Source organism: Pinus tabuliformis, chromosome 4_2 (genome assembly GCF_031772625.1).
Source record: "Pinus tabuliformis cultivar Carrire ecotype Pingquan chromosome 4_2, CPIR1, whole genome shotgun sequence".
NCBI classification, from domain to species: domain Eukaryota; kingdom Viridiplantae; phylum Streptophyta; class Pinopsida; order Pinales; family Pinaceae; genus Pinus; species Pinus tabuliformis.
The window spans coordinates 556,262,537-556,280,472 of NC_142304.1; the positions used below are offsets into that span (position 1 = coordinate 556,262,537).

General features: G+C 37.4%; 1 pseudogene; it reads left to right on the forward strand.

Annotated features, from left to right (window-relative positions):
• The first annotated feature begins 5,875 nt into the window (after nt 1-5,875).
• The window catches only part of LOC149170473 (uncharacterized), a 45,659-nt pseudogene continuing 33,598 nt past the window's right edge, over nt 5,876-17,936 (forward strand).

Genomic DNA, 17,936 nt, shown 5'->3' on the forward strand with positions numbered 1-17,936 from the left:
AGACATCATAGCACCCATCAGATTTTCTAAATGGATGTCCAATCTTGTTCCTACGAGAAAAAAGACAGGTGAAATCAGACTTTGTGTAGATCTCAGAAATTTAAACCAAGTCTCCCTAAAAGACCATTACCCTTTGCCTAAAATGGACCACATCTTGCAAAGAGTAGTGGGGTCATCTAGAATCTCTTTGCTAGATGGTTTTTCAGGTTTCAACCAAATACTTGTTCACCCGGACGACCAAGACAAAACAGCTTTTACCACACCCTAGGGAACATTTAAGTATGTGAAGATGCCATTTGGTCTTAAAAACGCTAGTGCAACTTTTCAACGAGCAATGGACATTTCATTTGCCAAAGAAATACATGACTTCCTAGTTGTTTATCTTGATGACTTGACCCCATTTTCTAAATCTGATGAAGAACACCTCAAGCATCTTAGGCAAATTTTTATGACATGTAGGAAGTATGGCATTTCCTTGAATCCCAAGAAATCCCTATTTGGCCTCGAAGAAGGCAAGTTACTTGGCCACATTATATCAAAAGATGGGATCAGAATTGACCCTGAAAGAATCCAAGCCATCCTCCAAATTCCATATCCAAGAAACATAAAAGAGCTACAAGCGTTCCTTGGGAAAATCAACTTCCTAAGAAGATTTATCCCAAATCTAGCTGAATTAATAAGACTGTTAAGCAACATGTTAAAAAAGGATGCCAAGGTAAGATGGTCCCTGGAAACCAAGCAAGCATTCGAAAGTATCAAATCAGCATTGACACAAACCCCTGTACTCACCAGTCCACAGTTTGACAAAGATTTTATCATATTTTCATTTGCATCTAATCACACAATAGTCGTTGTCCTTTTGCAAAAGGATGAACAGGGAGCTGAAAAGCCAATTGCTTTTTTCAGCCGAGCCTTAAGAGACGCCCCTTTGAAGTACCCAATCATGGAAAAACAGGCCTACGCACTTGTTAAGGCCATCAAGGATTTCAGAGTGTACATTTTATGTTCACATGTGATTGCCTATGTCCCACATGTTGTTGTAAAAGACATATTGACCCAAGAGGGATTAGAAGGCAAAAGAGGCAAGTGGATTGCAAGCATCCTTGAGTATGATATAGAAATTAAACCAACCAAGTTGATAAAGGGACAAGGTTTAGCTAAGCTGATGTCCGAAACAAACTTTCAAGCCCTAGACATAAACTAGCTGGACAATGAACCGGAGCTGGCGACTCCACAGATCAGTGAAATATTTCTCCAATGCCCTTGGTACACTGATATTTGCTTTGTATTGTTAAACCTGTGTGCTCCCCCAGGATTGTCTAGAACCAAGAAAAGATTTTTGAAAATGAAGGCTTTAAAGTTTTGTGTTATAGATGGTGCATTATTTTGGAGAAATCATGAAGGTATATTGCTTAATTGTTTAACCATGAATGAAACTAACAATGTCATGAAAGAATTCCATGCAGGTGACTGTGGAGGACATCTATATTGGAAGTCCACTGCTGATAAAATTCTAAGGGCTGGTTTCTATTGGCCCTCTCTTTTTGCAGATGTAAAGAAGTTTGCCATGTCATGTCACAAATGCCAAATCTTTGAGGGCAATAGAACGTTGTTACCCCTACCCCTTAAACCCATCTCAACCGAACAACCTTTTCAACAATGGGGTCTTGACTTCATTTTAGAAATCCATCCCTCTTCCTCAGGCCAGCACAAATGGATCCTAACAGCCACTGACTATTTCACTAAGTGGGTTGAAGCCATTCCCTGCAGACAAGCCAATGACACCATCATTATCCAATTCCTTGAGTGCAATATCCTGTCTAGATTTGGTTGCCCTGAGAAAATCATCATTGATAATGCCGCTGCCTTTAAGTCGAAAAAGATGATCAATTTTTGCCACAGATTTCATATTACTTTAGGCCACTCTATGGCTTATTACCCTCAGGGTAATGGCTTGGCCGAATCATCTAACAAAAGCCTCATCAACATCATAAAGAAAGTGCTAGAAGAAAACAAGAAGAACTGGCACAAAAAGCTGGTAAATGCCCTATGGGCAGACAGACTCTCGAGCAAAAGATCCATTGGGATGAGCCCTTATGAGCTAGTATATGGCATGGAGGCTAGATTTCCTTCATCCTTGGGCATTCCTACTATCAAATTGTTACAAGAAATTCAGGCTGAACCAAATGACATTCAAAGAAGAATCAATCAGACCATTCATCTTCAGCAAACCAGAGAACAAGTTTATGACAGAGCTCAAATTTTGCAAGAAAAGCTTAAAAAGATGTTTGATAAGAGAGCTAAAGCTGAGGATTTCAATATTGGTGACAAAGTTCTGAGATGGGACTCAAGAAGGGAAGACAAGGGCAAACATGCCAAGTTTGATTTTTTATGGAAAGGTCCATTCGTTATTTCTGTTGTTCAGGGAAATAACACATATTTTCTCAAATCTGTAGAGGATAGTTCTACTGAAGAAGGCCCTGTCAATGGCCGTATGTTGAAACATTACCATGACCCCTTTTAAGGGACACAATGCAGTTTTGTATATATCTTTGTACAATCTTTTTTGTATATATCAGCACTCTGTTTTTATTTTTGTATAAGCAGGCCGATTGTTTAAGGAAAAGCAGTAAATTTGTGAAAGACACAGTTTTTAAAGCTCTGTTTCTACACCAGTTTTCAGCAATGTACCAAGAGAAAAAACTGTCACATTACAAGCAATTCATGGTAGAAAAGAACTATTTGCAATCTTTGTGCATAATTATCAAGCACGTAGAAGAAAGCAGGCGATGCTGCACAGTTCACAGTAATTCAGTTGAGGAGGAGGTTGTTCATAGTTCAAAGTTTTACATTTTTAGCAGCCAGAACAAATGTTTCCAGTCTACATCAACCATAGAAGATCAAGGCAGTCTGACCTGCTGTTCTTGACTTTTCACAAGGAAAAGCCATCCCCAAGTGGAGCCACTATTAGCCTCCTGTTGCAACAGGGTTCATCTTTCATGATTGACATTTTTACATGCCAAATATGTCATACTTTGCAGGCTACAGTTTTCCATATTTCCACAAAATGCCATGAAGTGTGCTAGTCCAAACGCCACTGCTATATTCCAATTTTGATGAGTTGTTCCAGTTTTGAAGAGTTTTTTAAGGGAGGTCCAAACAGTCTAACCTTGGTCTCCCTAGGTTTCAATTTCCTGTTTTAGAATGTAGAGAATGCATCTGACCAAACAGTTTAATCTTGGCAGATCTGTAGATAGGTAGAGAATCAAAGGGACCCAACTGCTTAATCTGGGCCCTTGGCAGAAATAAGTGTAGATTTAGATAGGAAATCATTCAAAAGAAAAATTGTAAAGCTGGGTTTGCAAGTCTAAGTGCACCCAAACCAAAAAGAAGAAAAAATGTTAGGTGAGTAGGCTGGGTAGGTAGCTGTGAGGTTGCAGAATGATGACTTATGATCAATTTTGTGTTACAAAGTGTTTTATCTCTTCAGATCACAGTGCAGACAGTTTTTCATCTGAAGGAGCTCGAGGTGGACATCACTAACTCCCCCTTCTTCTAATTCCCCAAGTCACTTACTAATTTCCCCAAAGAGGTCAAGATTTGCTTGGTTCCTCTTAGTTCATCATTTTCCATGTCATTTTCCTTAGTGGAGATCTGCTTCGCTCAAGGATTTCATTTCTTTACAAATTCTTTTCCCCAAAATTAGCCTAAGGTCCCCCACCTTAGTGCCTGCTTATCATCTCCATATTAACTACTAACTCTAGTATATAACTCCCTATCAGTTTTCCCCCTTCCCCTACTAAAAGAATGTATATAAAACTCCCCTATGTAAATATCCCCTCCCTGGAAATATAGCCATATTTTCTAAGTCAGGGAAAGAACAGTCCATCTGGGGCTGCCATTAGCCCATCCGTGTCTTGGAATTGGTCTAACACCTGGTTAGACTAACAGCCATTCCCCTAATTCTACAATGCCCCTGTTGCCACCCTCCCCCTAAAGTTGGGCTTGTGAATATTCAAATCCTACCCACACAAACCTCCAAAAAAAAAAAAAACCATATTTTCCCCTTTTCCCAAAGTCTCACCCCTGAAAATAATAATCCGCGCGCATTAACCCACATAACCCACAATCTCTGCCATTCCCTAAGTTTTAAACCCACCGCCGCGCCATATTAAAATTGGAATATTCCTTGAATATTCCCGCCCCTTATCCCTCCGTTGCCTCGTCCCAGCCACCAACCGTTAGATCGCCCGCCCCACAGATCTACGGTGGGCGGGCCTTCCTGTCCCCCGATGCACCCGAAGGTTAGCGTCCAGGATATGGGCGGTATTGCCGTCGTACTCCCGCCACGCATCACCTCCCGGGCTGTGGCAGAGCCCCCTCTGACAAAACCACTCATGCCTAAAGGCGGTGCGCCCCAAAACGGAAACCGCCTCCTACCCAGTGACGTCACCTCCTTGCGTCACCCCCTGCCCAGTCACCATGACACGTCATCCGCCTACGTGGCCTCATGCCACTGTACCGCCGAGTCACCCTGCCACCGTGTCACCTGCTGTACTGCCACGTCACCTCCATATGTGACGAAATCATCATGCTGACGTCATCCCGCCATGTCATCGCTGATGTCACCTGTCATACAAAGTCCCGTCATGCTGATGTCGTCATCAGTTTTTAGCGTGAAGGGCGAAAATCGCACTCTAGAGCCCCGGAATCAGTTTCTGAGGCAGTTTTTGATGAGCGATTTGCGCAAATCGCTCATCGCTAGATAAATTAGGCCGAAATGGGGATAGGTCAGTTCAAAGTAATATGATTGGAGCTTTGACTTCAATGATCTTAGAGCACTAGTGTGGCTCTAAAGAAGAATTGGCTGACAAACATGAGGTTATATTGATGAACCTCAAATGTAACAAAATGTCACAATTTGAAGACTTTCACAGAGATTGGGTGCAAAAGGATATATGAAGTGAAAGATTCCAAAAATTTATTATGGAAACAGGTATATCTTGCAGCCCTACCATCCATATTTGTTGATTATATCAAACTACAAGAAGTGTTTCAATTGCCATTTGAATCATATACCTAGGGAGAAATTTATTCTCTCATTACAAAAACATTGTTCAGTTTGTGCACCAGTTCTAAAGTAAATAGATCTTTGGAAAAGTTGTCAAGGCTTCCAGATAGTAAATCTATCTGTAGCAAATGTGGTCTAACCATTGATGATCCTTTGGTTAGAAAAAGGAAAGCCAAAAAAGAATATAAGCAGACTGCCAAATTCTATAAAGGCAAATCATCAGGAAGAAAAGTCACACCAAGGACAAGAAAGGGACACTACAGGTATGTGCCTAAGACACATTACTATAAGCCTTCAGATATACACTTGCATACTTCCAAACAAGAAAAATGGAATAAGCTTACATGTTGGCTTTGTGGTAAGTCGAGACATACATCTAATTAATTTCCAATAGGAGAAGAATCAAAGAAGAACAGAGGCAAGAAAAATCAGCCTCTAAGCAGACAGGACAAAGCTGTCAAAATAGAGACCCAAACACAATGCAGAAAGTGTGGGTCTAAAAATCATGACACAAATCGTTGCCCAAATATTTCAATCACAGAACATCTACAGCAGCAACAACTAGAAGAGTCATCTGGTGACTCCTTCAGCTCTTCATCAAACTCATTTGGTGAAGATTTACATGCACATATGCAAGCTTGTGCATGCTCAGACTCAGAAAATTGTGCATGTCCTTATGATTCTGATTCTGATTTTTACAGTGAATCCTCTATTGAGGAAACACACATAGCACCACCAAAGGAGAAGGTGTTGATGGCCGCAGCTGAAGAAGAAGAATTCAAGATTCTTTCTCAAATCTGAGCAATGGAAGAAGGTGATATGAAGGAAAGACTTACTGCAGCTTTCATGGACCAGCTACGTCTATCCAGTTCTTCCAAAAATACTGCCAAAAAGCCATTATTTGTTGATGCCTTGTTTGAGCGAAATACCAAATCCTTCCAGAAACATCAACCGCATGACAAGGTTCGCTCACTCACCTTGGGGGAGGTAAGTAGAGAAATACACCATCTTAAATCTGAAATTTCTAGTTTAAAATCTAGAATTGCAGAATTAGAAAAGGGAAAACAGCTTGAAAGTGTTCCAGATTGGAACACTACAACCTCCTACCAAAACCTGAATGTAGAAATCATTGAAGGGCAGAAAGATCCTATTCTAGGATTCAGAGAGATGAGGATCATGGCTATTGAATATCAGCAGCACCATGTAAAAATAAATCTTTGTATACAAGGAGAAATGTTTTCACTAACTGCACTATTAGATTCTGGTGCAGATGTAAATATCTTAAATTCAAAAGTTATTCCAGCAAAATACTGGATTGGTGCAGAAAGGAAAGTTGTTGGTCTGGGGAATAAAACACTCAGATATGAAGTACCAAAAGCCTCTGTATGTTTTGACCAACATTGTATAAAGCTTAAGTTTGCATACTCAAATATACCCGTTGATTGCATTTTCGGTAATGTCTTTCGAGCCGTAGTTGAACCCCATGGTTCAATACGATTAAAGAATAATAAAGTTGGCTACTTCATTACAGTCCCAACTTCAGATGGAAAGTCAAAAAGGATTGAAATGCCTTACATCACAAGCCCAAGGATTTCAACCATGGTCCAGACAATCAGGGACTTAGACAAAGCTGAAGCAAAGTTAACAGATCTAAAAGATCTGAAGTCTTCAATACAAATTGAAGAACAATTGAAAAGTCCTCTAAACAAAAAGAAAATTGTTGAGCTCAAAAAGACAATAGAGGATGAATGTTGTTCAGAAGAACCAAATGCCTTTTGGCATCGGAAACAACACATAGTTGAATTACCATACAAAACAGAGTATGGTGGGAAGCCATGCAAAAGCAGAGAAATCCCAATGAACAAAGAGTACAGGGAGCTGTGTGAAAAAGAGATAAAGCAACTCCTGAACAGAAGACTCATCAGGGAATCTGACAGTCCTTGGAACTGTTACAGATTCTATGTAAATAAAAGATCAGAACAAGTTAGAGGCATCCCAAGGCTTGTAATCAATTAAAAACCTTTGAACTCTGTTCTTGTAGATAATACATATCATATCCCCCACAAAGGTGATTTGATAGGGAGGATAGCGGGAGCAAAAATATTTTCAAAATTTGATTTAAAGTCAGGCTTTTGGCAAGTTGCCATTTCTAAAAAAGATAAGTTCAAAATAGCCTTCAGTGTGCCTGCAGGACATTACGAATGGAATGTAATGCCTTTTGGATTGAATCATGCTCCCTCTAAGTTCCAGAAGGTGATGGATTCCATCTTCAAACCTTACTTTGATTGGCTCCTGGTCTATATTGATGACATCTTAATTTTTTCGAAAAATATTCAAGATCATTTCAAGCATGTACAGACATTTGTACAGTTGGTAAAAAGAAATGGTTTGGTTTTAAGAAAAAAGAAAATAGAGGTATTCCAAACCTCTGTAAAGTTTCTTGGCCATACCATATTCAATGGCCAAATATCCTTGCAGAAACATGCATTAGAATTCTCTGAAAAGTTCCCTGACATTATTATTGATAAAACCCAGCTTCAAAGATGTTAAATTGGAAACTAGGGAAAAACTCCATGTGGGTCAGCTTATTTATGGCAGCTGATAATTTTATTGGATCCCTCTCGTCGAGAGGTGTAGGATTGATCCAAAGATCATCCGATTCCGATAAGTATTTATGGAGATATGAATTTATTTTGTTTATATAATTACTATCAAGCCGACCAGCTCTTATGCAGGCTTTAGAAGCCCAAACGTCATGTCTATTCATCATCTACACATTAGTATAAATATAAGAGGATTTGATGTCATTGAGACACTCTTCATGTGATCTCCTCTCCACGTCTGGGTTTTTGGAAAAGGAGAAACGTTGAGACTATATGCTAGTGTATATTGCCCTAGCTGCAGTACAAACATGCCCTAGCCGCAGGTCATAAAGACAGGACATACACTGGTCTTTGAGACTCTAATACACACAGCAAGGAGCCATAATCTGTTGTCAAGTGATGCCCTAATACGCTGTCCAAGAGGCCCTTATACGCTGTCAAAGAGGAGCCTTAATACGATGCCTGTAGAAGCCTAAACACAGTCCTTTCACGCAGTCAAGGAGACATGTTTACACAGAGAAAGAATCTCACATTTTCTTCTGAAATCTCGCATGGTGATGTAGAGCCGCAGTAAGGATTTGACTGCACCTCGTTTGTTTTAGGTGCAGTCATGATCCCGGATAAATGAAGCAGAAATGACCTCATGTGAGGACGCAGCAGTGAGTTGAAGTTTGGGCTAGATACAATCTCGGCATAGATCTAATCCTCATGATGACAATCTCGACAGTACAGATAGATGCATCGCATGACAAAGAGCAGTCTCGGCATCTAATCTCGCATGACAGAATCAGTCTCGGCATATAGATCTCGGTGGTTTTTCTGTGGCAGTTTAGATGCGATGAACTCAGATTACCTAAAGCAGATCTACTCTTTTGCACATTGTCTCGGCTCAATGAGGATTAATGAGGATTACGTTGACATATGTATATGTTATTGTCTTGGCATAACCACAATGATGAAGCAGGTTTCAGTATTGATCAAGAGCTTCTCGGCATACCTGTAAAAGGAGACATACAGTGTCAATAATCATCACTGTATTCAGATCTAGTATTCTTGATAGGAATAAGTATCTCAAAGGCAGTCAAGATGATAAGGATCATAAGTAGTATGATCATTACAGTCTCAGCATGATGAAAGAAGCAATAATCATCAAGTCAAGGAGAGTCAGCTTTGGCTAGGAGCAGTGTATAGGATCATGATCTCACAATGATCTCATCCTACAATAATGTACAGTCGTGATCTTCATAGGTGCAGAGATCATCTCAGTAATAATCTCAAGGAGAAGTCATGGTGCAGCAATGATGCTCTCAAGAACCTTGCGTAATGAAGTTCTTGATGCAGTAGTGATGATCTCTGAGGTGCTGCAAGGATGATGATCCCAACAGCATGATGATGGGCATGTTGATAAGGAAGCAACAGTGAGGGTCTCAATGATGATGAAATAATGGTGCAGCAATAAGGACAACCTCAGTCTCAGCGCTGGAAGTCTGGGCATAATTACATTCATAGAAAGGTCAAGATCTCAATGAAGCAGTGATGAATGATGATGAAAAATGCGACACTGTGGGCGAAGTCATCATGAGCAGCATGATGAAGATCATGGGCAGCACAGTGATGTATGAGAGCATGAGCAGCATGATGATCATGGGCAGCATGATGGTGCTACACAGTAAGGTGTAGCAAATGGACGAGATGCAGCACGATGATAGGTGAAGGAGTCACCTTGAGAATCAGCTGAAGCAGAATGTCTTCAACTGATTTCATCATGATATGAAATGATCTATGCTAGATATAGATAAGTCAAAGTATTGACTTCTATTGTAAATGTACTCTCTCTCTCTCCTTCTCTGCTGAACTTTGAAGATAAAAGAAGATTTGATCAAAGGGTTTCCCCACACATTATGGGGTTTGTCCCTGGCTCGCGCCATATCTTGTGTCCTCTTGCATTGGCTTGTCTTCTGCGTTTTATATTTATGTTCTATCTGCAGTTTATCGTAATGCTGATGTGATTGCTAACTATGAAAATTTTATAAATTGCTCTAGCATAGAACATACCCAAAACTTAACAAGAGATTTCTAGGATGTTTAAATTATGTGAGTAACTTCTATCAAGATTGCGCAAAGGATAGAAGTTTGTTAAATCAAAGGCTCAAGACAAATCCACCTCCATGGACTGAGGCCCATACTAACGTTGTTCAACAAATCAAAGTTAAAGTCAAGACACTGCCTATCCCTTATGTAGCTGATGAAAATGCTTTCAAGATCATAGAATCAGATGCAAGCAATATTGGTCGGGGAGGCATTCTCAAACAGAAAAAGGAAGGTGCAGAACAAATTGTACAGTTTGCTTCAGGAACTTGGAATCCAGCGGAACAAAATTATTCTACTATAGAGAAGGAAGTTAAAGCCGCCTGGAATTGTATAAATAAATTTGAGGTAAATCTTGTAAATAAAAAATTCCTGCTAAGGACTGATGCCTCGACTACGAAAAAATTCTTAAGTAAAGACATTAAAAAGCCGAGAGAAGCCAAGTTTGCTCGGTGGCAGGCTTTGTTCACCAACTTTGATTTCGAAGTGGAGCATATTAAAGGGAAAGAAAATTATCTGCCAGATTTTCTCAGTAGAGAATTTATTTAGCCAGCTGAACATGTGATGATAATAGTAACAGAATGGGATCAAGGCCAACAAAAAGAAGTGCTTAGAACAATTCCAGATAATCTCAGTTGGTCAGAATACAAAGAAAGTTGGAAGCCCACTTGGCAATTAAGAAATACAAAAGTATTAGATGCTAATCTCCAAGCACACACTGATATATTACATCTAGTACCTAAAAGAAGAGTGTACCCAAAAGGGAGCAGATGGATCCACGATATGGTCTATTCCAACAGCATAAATGCTGCAAGCCAGGCACAAGATGCTCTTCTACATGACTTTCATGATTTGACTATGATATGGTCACATGGGGGAAGTAGAAGTGGGGTATACGAAAGATATTTTCAATAAATCGAATGAGGAACACTTGTTGGCCTTTTCCAACACATAATGCAGCACTATGGCCTAGAAAGGACCCCAACCTCATGTTTCCAGACACATTCTATGATTTTGGCATGTATAAAAGATTATGGTGGGACATATTAAATAAAGACAGCAAAGAAGAAACCCATTACACCAAGATAAGGTTTGGGACCACAGGAATCATGCAACGAAACAAGTAAAGTGATTGGATATGGGATTGGTGGACCGATTATGGTATGAACAGAACAGGCATAGATCATGTTTACCATGAATCATGTGTTAGAATGGGGTGTGATATACGTTTTGAACACAATATTCCTGATTTCTTCCATTCTCCTTATGATACCGTTAAAGACATGTTTTCTCTCCCAGATCGATATCCTTTTTGAGATAACGAGGTGTTAAAAGAATATATGAACAGACATCACCAATGGCTTATTCTCACAAAAATTAAGCATCAAATTATATTAAACAAGCCTATGATTGTGAGAAGGATTTTTACCAAGGTTTGGGATGAAAATGTGTATAAAAAATTTCGGCTTCCCAAAATTACAGTTTTTTAATTTATTTTTGGTTCCCGTGGACTTGTCTGTAAAAGTCTCCACAGTGTAAAAATGATGTCCAGTCACAAGGACAATTTGTGACCAGATTTTCCCGTGGGCTTTTCCTGTTCAAAAAGCATCCACTTTGTACATTTTATTCTCCATAGATTTGTAATAATCTTCAGTGATGAGACTCGGAGCACTTCTCCGACTTCTAGTGCACTTTGAGCCACATCTCGTGATCTGACAAATTCCTTCAGTACCAAGTTTGTCGTCCCATTGGTCGGATGCTTGTCCCCTCCTTTATCTATATAAGAAAGGGAGTAAGGCTCATTCGGGGCATTCAGAGTTTGAAGAGTTTTAGAGTCGAGAGATTTTCCTGCTCTGCAACTGCGGACTACGGTCTGATCTGCTTGCATCACGAAGAAATCTCAAAGTCTTAGGTGATCTGAGAAGCCTGCGCATCTGTGTGTTCGGCATAGGTGAGAACCTAAAGTGGCCAGATCTATAGAGAGTCTATCTTTATGAGTGTTAAGATCAGTGTTCAAAGACTGAGTCTGTGATCTCGCCAGGTAGCCTCCAGTAAGCTATCTCCTAGCTGAGTAGCTAAAGTCTGGTAAACGCGAACACAGTCTATCTCAAGATTGAACAGATTGTAATCTTTCTGTAATCCATTTCTGAAATAATATAAAAGAGTGTTATCTTGTTTCTGCATCTGAGTACTTGTGCTTTATCAATGATCTGTTGAGGTAGTATCTACTTGAGTTACTCTGTATTGAAGTTCGCCAGAGGTTCGCCAATGCACAGAAGGGACGCCAGACCGTGTAAGGCGAGGAAGTCGTTCAAGAAGGTCGACAGAGCGAGAAATGTGCTAGTAGGTTCATGTATGGGTTCGTGTAAATCAGAGTAAAGTGGCAAAAGTAGAGAAGAGACTTAGTAAAGCCTAGCAGTTGTGTTGTTGTTGCAAGCTTCATCGCAGCCCCTTCATGCTCTACAAATCTTGAAGCCAACATAAATGATCACATGCTATAGGTACCATGATGCATCCTTCGATCTCTCATATCGAAGTTAGGTGTATGATTCTCTATCAACTTATTCATGAGGAAATAAGTAATGACTGAACATTGTTCTGTGGGGAACTTCGTGGGATAAAACATGTGTTGTTGCCCATGTTTTTCATAAGAAATCTTAGCTCTAGGTTTGGGTTATGATAGCCCATTGGTTTGTTACAGAGTTGAGGCACCTTTTGACATGGAAAAATAATTCCATGAAGAAACTTAACTCTCGTTTTTACCCTTGCAATGACATTGGCTAGGTTATTATCCATGGGATCACTTTACTTGTCATGGCTTTAATGACAATCATAAAATTCCTGATTATCATCATTGAGATCATTTATTCCTCCCTAGTTATAAGTATGACTCACGATAAGTCATACACCTTTGCATGTTTATTGTTAACGTGACACAAATTCCTTTCCAAAGATCTCATAGTATATCCCTCAATAGCAAAGAGTACCCCCCTACACTTGCGGCCTTTGATAAAGAGTAACAAGTGTTGTGCATCAAGTAATCCAACATTAAATTATACACCATCAGGATTTTAATTATTTAGGAAGGCGAAACATTTATCCTAATATTATTGCATTTAATTAAAAGCATGTCCTTATGCCATGGCTAAATATTTTATGAATTTAAACTTTTTAAATTTGTTATCATTGAAATCCATGTTTGCATCTCTGTCAAAATTGGAATTTTGAATAAATGAGTTTGTTATTTTTTATTTAAATAAAACGGATAGCATTTATATTAAAATAGTTGGATACATAGCCAAAATCATTTACATGTTTTAGAGATATCCAAGGCTTACAATTTTGGGATTGACCATGGACGTTCAATCCAAACCCTAAAGCAAGTTCTCCATGACACAAAAAAATTTAGCCCTTTTCCAAGTAAAAAAATTCCAAAAAGCCCCCAATATCCAAACACAATTACATTCCATATTTCACTAATTTTATTTTGATCTAGTCTGGCTTCTTGTTTTTCTTAGTGAAAAACTTTTTCCTTTATTCCCAAGTTGAGTTTGACCCACATTTTCTGCAAATTTCAGCAGATTGTTCTTTGGCAAGTGCATGGTAATATTCTTGAAATCTTCCTCATTTGGTTGTTCTACCCAAGAAGTTTTCTTTTCAACGTTACTCCTTGTGGTTTTCAAAGAGGATCTATTTTCCATGATGGATTATTTATTTTCCACTAACATTGCGTCTGGGGAATCCTCACTAGCTATCGAAGGATCCACTTTAGCATGTGATTTTTCTTGCTTAGATTTTGTTGTCACGAATGTGTTTTCTTTGGTTGTATCTACTTCCTTCTTGTTTTTTTTTGTTCTTTTTTGTCCTAAAGCTCTTCCTTTTTTAATACGGTATAATGATCACCTTGCACTCCTCCTCACCATTTGGACCTTCAGGATTTTTTCCGATCTTTGCTATTTTGAGAATGTTTGGGACAATTTCTAATTACATGCCATGTTTCACAACATGCTCTACATCTAAATGAAATAATATCATAGTTGAGTTGTTGGAACCAAACATAGATTGGAGTTATCAAATTAATCTTTGTGGGAAAACCCTTATTGAATTCCATCTCCACACAAATACGAACATAAGTGGCCTTGTAAAAAAGATGGTTTCAAGACAATGATGATAAAACTTTCCCAGTGCATTCCCTATTGAGGAAAGTGATGTAAGATTCCAAAAATGCAAGGGAATGTTTGGAAGCCTTATCCAAACTAGGGTTGTGGAGATTGATGTCACTCTTGGATCATAAGTGGTAGTCTAAGGCTACATGAAGAGGCCAATACTACCCCAAAACCATGACCTAGCTTCAGATATGACCTTCGTTTCCTCTATATTATCAAAATCACATAGACAAAACCTCGAGCCATAGGGTAAATATTCAATTTGTCCGTTAAAAGGGGCTCCCATGTCTTGGAGATCCATTTGTGCAGATCGACCAGCCGCGGCTAGTACCCATTAAACATGCAAACCAAGCCATTCTCCGAAAAATATTTTTCACAACAGAAAGCTTCCTCATCCACAAGAACACTAAGGGAAGAAATTTATTGTACCACAGTAAGACTAGAATCGAATTTTAGCATAACGTTGTACGAAACCGAATAAAAGCTAGCTTGGCCAATAGCCATACCTGCAAAAGAAATTGTCTCTTTACTGAATCACAGGGATTCGACATTAAACGATTTACAGAAAATCTACAAAAACAAAGCAAAAATTGCATGACTAAAGTGAAAAAATAATTGCCTCAATGGTTTCGAAAACTCCTTACATAAATAAGTTTGTTATTTTAATTAAAAATAAATCCAACCATTAAAAATGCTCGTATTACAATTAAATTAATATCCACTAATAAAAAATAAATATAATTAATTTTATATTAATTTTTTTTACCCTTTTTCTTCTTATTATTATTAAAAAAAAAAAATCTAAAATATTTAATTTACAATTTAATTACGGTATATAATTTATATAATAAATTCCTTTTTATAAAATTCTCGAAATAACATTAAATGTCTAACGGTGAGTAAGAACATTCAGTATTAAACATTGGCCCATCTTACGATGTCTTAATCATTTATATCGAAACATGATGTAGTCTAATGAATGATCTCCACTCTATCCTTAAATGCAAGATCGCGAAAGAAAGCGTTAGGCGTTATGTACTCTGGGGCCGTTCAATTTGAAATTTGGTGAAAACGCGTTAAAATTGATTTGGTCGTTCAAACCTTTATGGCACAATTCCATCATAAACAAAAGTGTGATTATGCCATAAACACTATGATTTGCACAAATTATGATTAAAGCTAAAAAGTTCAGCAAATTCATATCACAATTTTCCAAAAGAGTAAGATCGCAAGTGCTTATTGAAATGGCTATGTAGAATCATGGACTAGTAAAGGCTAAGTGGAATCATATAGTCGAGAGTCAAACATCATTAACAATTTATTTATTTATGATTTCATTTTTATTCTTATTTATTTATTAAAATATAATATTTCAAATGTATTTTTTTTCAAGTGATATGATTAGCATTAACATGTGACATGAGTAATTATAATTTATGGTTTTTTTTTTTAAATCAATCAAGGATCGCACTTGACTTAAGGTACACCAACTCTTAACATGTTCAAATTTTATCTATTGGGTTTTGAACCTTTCATCATTGGAGTGTCTTAACAAAGCACCATGTCAATGTCTATTCTATGCTCTATAGACAATATTTCAAATGTAAAATTAAAATATACATTAAAATCATTTAAAATTAAAGTTTTAATAATTTTTGAATTTTCTTTTGTTTTTTTCCATCTTCATCATTACACATCTCTATATTTTAATTTTTTTAATGCAACCTTGAAATAATATTAAGAACATTCCTTATTATTTTAACAATTTTATTGCTTAAAAAATTCAAACTCAATCACATTACATAACATAAAAAAGTTTGAGTCAAATCACATCACATAACATAAATTAGAATTTATTTTCATAAATATATTAGTGAAAAGATCTTTCTCGGTTTGAAATTTAAATCTCTCTTTTAAATTATTGTTATGTCACTGCGTGACATATAGGGACGGGTTGGAGGCATTAGTTTTGTACATACATCGGATTTTTTTTTGCATTTTTCTAATGTGGACTTTGGATTTCTGCATATATTTCTTAGCAGACATCAGCACGTCACTGCATGCTCGGACCAAAGCCCGAGGGATGATGTTTGGTGTTGTACCGCTCCAGTTCGGCTCCCAAGGCATTTGAGGTAAGGTCATTAATGGCATTTTTTATGTGAGCAGCCCAAGATAGTACCACAGCGTTCCTTTGTTTTGCTTTTGAAAGTCATACCTCAATACGATTGATCCATGGTTGTTTTTGTTCACCTGTTTTAAAACATGTTTGGTGCTTCCAAAACCTCGTTGGCCACGTCGAGACCTGCTTGGACACCAAAGAATGTGCCTTCATACTCAGTCAGTGCCACACCTTCTCACTTCACCCAATTTGAGGAGGATTGCATTAAAGGAATTTGATGTTGAATGTAGATGTTGCTACAGTGAAAGATGTTGTGGATGTCAACATTTAAAAACATGCATTAATTTTACAATGGTTCTAAATGCAAAGTTGTAGGTGAACTCTTGACTTTGTGATATTGAAATGTGAATGTACATGGTATAGCATAGAGAATGAATTAGAGGGTTGTGATAGGTGGAACTCGTGACTTCATCTTGCCTTTTGAGAACTTTGGATCCATAGACAGAATTGTGTGACATAATTTTGTTCTGGGGTTTGAAGATTTGGAGAATTTTGGTTGGTTCCCCATTATTTGCAAAAGATCTAAAGGATTTTTGCTAGGTTTCTTAGTGTTTGCATAGGGTGTGGGTTTCCTAGTGTTTGCAGAAGATCTGGAGAATTTTGGTGGGTTTATCGTTTTGGTGGGTTTCTAAGTGTTCACATAGCGTAACTTCAAGTAACTTCCTCTGTTGATTCAAAAAGTAAATTTTGATTTCATGATGCATGTAGCTTATTCTACTTACATGTTAGTCTAGTTTAATTTCATTTCATTGCAATTTCCTCAAAATTGGTGAGAAGCGTTGGCAACTCTATACCTATTTCTTTTAGCCACAAGTTGGTGAGTGACAGGGAAGTGTGCTTCTCATTTTTCTAACATGGTTTCTATATATTTCCTTGAGCTTTTCTTTTTTGTACCAAATATGCCAACAATTTCCTCCGTAGACTTTATTGGATTGTAAGTTCCTTCTTTTGGGCTTTGGGTGAGGCCTTTCCCTTGCCATTGTATTTTCTGGATAGGATGCATTTCCTATAGATTATCTGATTAAAGTTAAAAAGTTCAGCAAATTCATATCACAATTTGCCAAAAGAGTAAAATCGCAAGTGCTTATTGAAATGGCTATGTAGAATCATGGACTAGTGGCTATGTAGAATCATGGACTAGAATCATATAGTCGAGAGTCAAACATCATTAACAATTAGTTTATTTATGATTTCATTTTTATTCTTATTTATTTATTAAAATATAATATTTCAAATGTATTTTTTTTCAAGTGAGATGATTAGCATTAACATGTGCCATGAGTAATTATAATTTATGGTTTTTTTTGTTAAAATTAATTAAGGATCGCACTTGACTTAAGGTACACCAACTCTTAACATGTTCAAATTTTATTTATTGGGTTTTGAACCTTTCATCATTGGAGTGTCTTAACAAAGCACCATGTCAATGTCTATTCTATGCCCTATAGACAATATTTCAAATGTAAAATTAAAATATACATTAAAATCATTTAAAATTAAAGTTTTAATAATTTTTGAATTTTCTTTTGTTTTTTTCCATCTTCATCATTACACATCTCTATATTTTAATTTTTTTAATGCAACCTTGAAATAATATTAAGAACATTCCTTATTATTTTAACAATTTTATTGCTTAAAAAATTCAAACTCAATCACATCACATAACATAAAAAAGTTTGAGTCAAATCACATCACATAACATAAATTAGAATTTATTTTCATAAATATATTAGTGAAAAGATCTTTCTCGGTTTGAAATTTAAATCTCTCTTTTAAATTATTGTTATGTCACTGCATGACATATAGGGACGGGTTGGAGGCATTAGTTT